Source organism: Chionomys nivalis, chromosome 11, assembly GCF_950005125.1.
Source record: "Chionomys nivalis chromosome 11, mChiNiv1.1, whole genome shotgun sequence".
NCBI lineage: Eukaryota > Metazoa > Chordata > Mammalia > Rodentia > Cricetidae > Chionomys > Chionomys nivalis.
The window spans coordinates 40,818,857-40,821,171 of NC_080096.1; the positions used below are offsets into that span (position 1 = coordinate 40,818,857).

The 2,315-nt window shown below is 53.3% G+C and overlaps 1 non-coding gene across 1 annotated transcript; it reads right to left on the minus strand.

Moving 5' to 3' along the window:
• Positions 1–1,664: 1,664 nt before the first annotated feature.
• On the minus strand, positions 1,665–1,775 carry LOC130884558 (U6 spliceosomal RNA). The gene has a single exon (XR_009058078.1). It is a non-coding gene; the product is annotated as a U6 spliceosomal RNA (small nuclear RNA).
• Positions 1,776–2,315: the final 540 nt, after the last annotated feature.

Genomic DNA, 2,315 nt, shown 5'->3' on the forward strand with positions numbered 1-2,315 from the left:
AGCCCACGCCCTCCCAGTCCAGTTTAGCTATCTGCTGAACTTCACGGGCATGTAAGCCATAGCTATCAAATGGACAAATTAATGAATGCCCGTAGCTCTGCTTGCTTTGGTCTACAAGCTTTTTTTTTTTTTCAACATCTCTAAAGCCTCACTTAGATGCACCCCTTTTCTAAGAAGCTGCCACTGAAATTTCCCAGAAGAGTTCATCACCATCAGTGCAGCAAGACTTCTACCTAGCACTTGTTGTGTGCCAAGCACCACGGGCAGTGCCAAAGAGGGCAGGATGAAGAGGACAAGACCCTTGCATTTCTCCCCCCTTGGCTCCTCAGTTCCCAGCTCCCGAGAGCTCTGTCTCCAGTGGACTGTCCTGCAGAGCGGTTCTGTTTGCACCTGGAGCTCCTGGGTTGGCTCAAGCCCCAGGCTAAGGTCATCTCGGTATGTGGCTGATTGCATTGTCATCCAGCACGCATCCCTCCCCACCCCAGGCTGGAATTCAGAGAACAATGTGAGAAAGAACAGGAAGGGGGCAATGCTGGCCATTGCTCACTGAGCCTTGAGAATCTGTAGGGTGACGGGCACCTGGCCCACATCTTGGCCACCTTGAAGGTACACAGTGACCTGGGATCCAGCCTAGCCCTATAGACCACACAACTCCCCAGCGGCCCCTCAGCCCTGTGGGAGCCTCTTCCGGAGGCTAGATTCCAGGAGCCTCCTCTTTCTAAGCCCTGCTTCTGCACACCCCCTCCCCCAGCACTGGCCTGGCTTCCTGGAATTTCTCCTCCTAATTGAAACCAAACACCGGGGCTCCTCAAGGGCTGTGCCCCAGAGGCCCCGTGGGTTTCTCTTTTCCTCCCTCCTCCCTTTCCCAAATGGGGCCTCTGGGGGTGCTGGGGGTGGGGTGCTCAGTCCAGCATGGGAGGGGGTACTTTTATGCTGAGGGATAAGGGGCTCTCCAGCTGCCGGGCTGTGAATGAGCTAGACTTGTCTGTCTCACAGCTGGAGAAGTATTGAAGGACAGGCTGGTTGGTGGTCTAGGCAAAATGGTCTGGTCAACTGGGACTGTCCCAAGAAAACCCTGGACCAACCTTGTCTCAGGCAGGAGGTCTAGGGACTAGAGGATGGGTTGGTGAGGGTCAGCCCCTTCTAGACCTGTGTGATCACGGGCAAGTTCCTCAAGGTACAAGGATGCAGCTATGTGGGACCTGTCCCAGATGATGTACAAACTACCACATGGTCTTAGTGATGAAGTTAGACATCCTTACCCTTTCCAGCATTTCTACAGGGCTGGAGGGAGGCAGCCTGAGAACATGTGGGGCTGTGGGTAGCTGCCGTTGGAAAGGTTACTAGGGGTCAATAAATGTTTGTTGAGTGAAGGAATTCTCTCCACTTTTAACAAACATTTACTGAAAATCTCCCTTGCTTCAAGCTCTAGGGCAAAACCCAAAGGAAGCAAGGCTCGAGATCCTGAAGATGGAGTCCGGGGAAGAAAGCCCATTGTCATGCCTGTCAAAAGCACCGCGATGACCCTGTAGGCTGATGCTGTGACCAGGAGGAAAAGAGGGCAGGGACCTTGCAGAGAACCTGACCAAATCAGGGCAGGGGATGGAGTAGTTAAGACAGCTTTCCAGAGAAAATGACTGAGTGACCTTTTTGATGCCCTTTTTGTTTTGTTTTAACGCCTCATGAATTTGCATCTTATCCTTGCACAGGGGGCCGTGCTAATCTTCTCAGTCTCATTCCAGTTTTAGTATATGTACTGCCGAAGAAGCGAGCACTTGATGCCCTTTCTTCCACCAGCTACTGAAACCAGGTGCTGCGCAGGCCTTCAGCCATGGTGGGAAGCCTCATGTGGGACTGGTGTTGGCCAGCCTAGAGAAGACACCTTCCCCTTGAGGTAGCACTGCTTCCTGCCAGGCCACTGCCACATCCTTTCTCCTGCCATATTTCTATTTTAACGACCGCGATGGCCCCCTCCTTCTCTTCCTCCTCTTCAATAGCAGTCGCTGACCTGGAATGCACTGTGAAACCCAGGGTGGTGTCCATTGATGAGAATCCCTCTGCCTCTGTCTGTGACTCCCAAGTGCTGGAATTACAGGTATAGGCTATAATGGATTAAGTAAAATGCTGCGGATCCCTGAGTGACTGCAGTGGCAGAAACTCTGCAGGTCCCCAAGCCGTGGCAGTGGGCAGTGGGTCCTGAGAACAGCCAGTCGCTGGCAGGGATGGTGCAGTTCTCCTAGTGACTGCAACAGGCCATGGGCACGCCATGAAGCCATGATGCAGGTCCCCAAGCAGACAGAGGGTCCTGAGAGCAG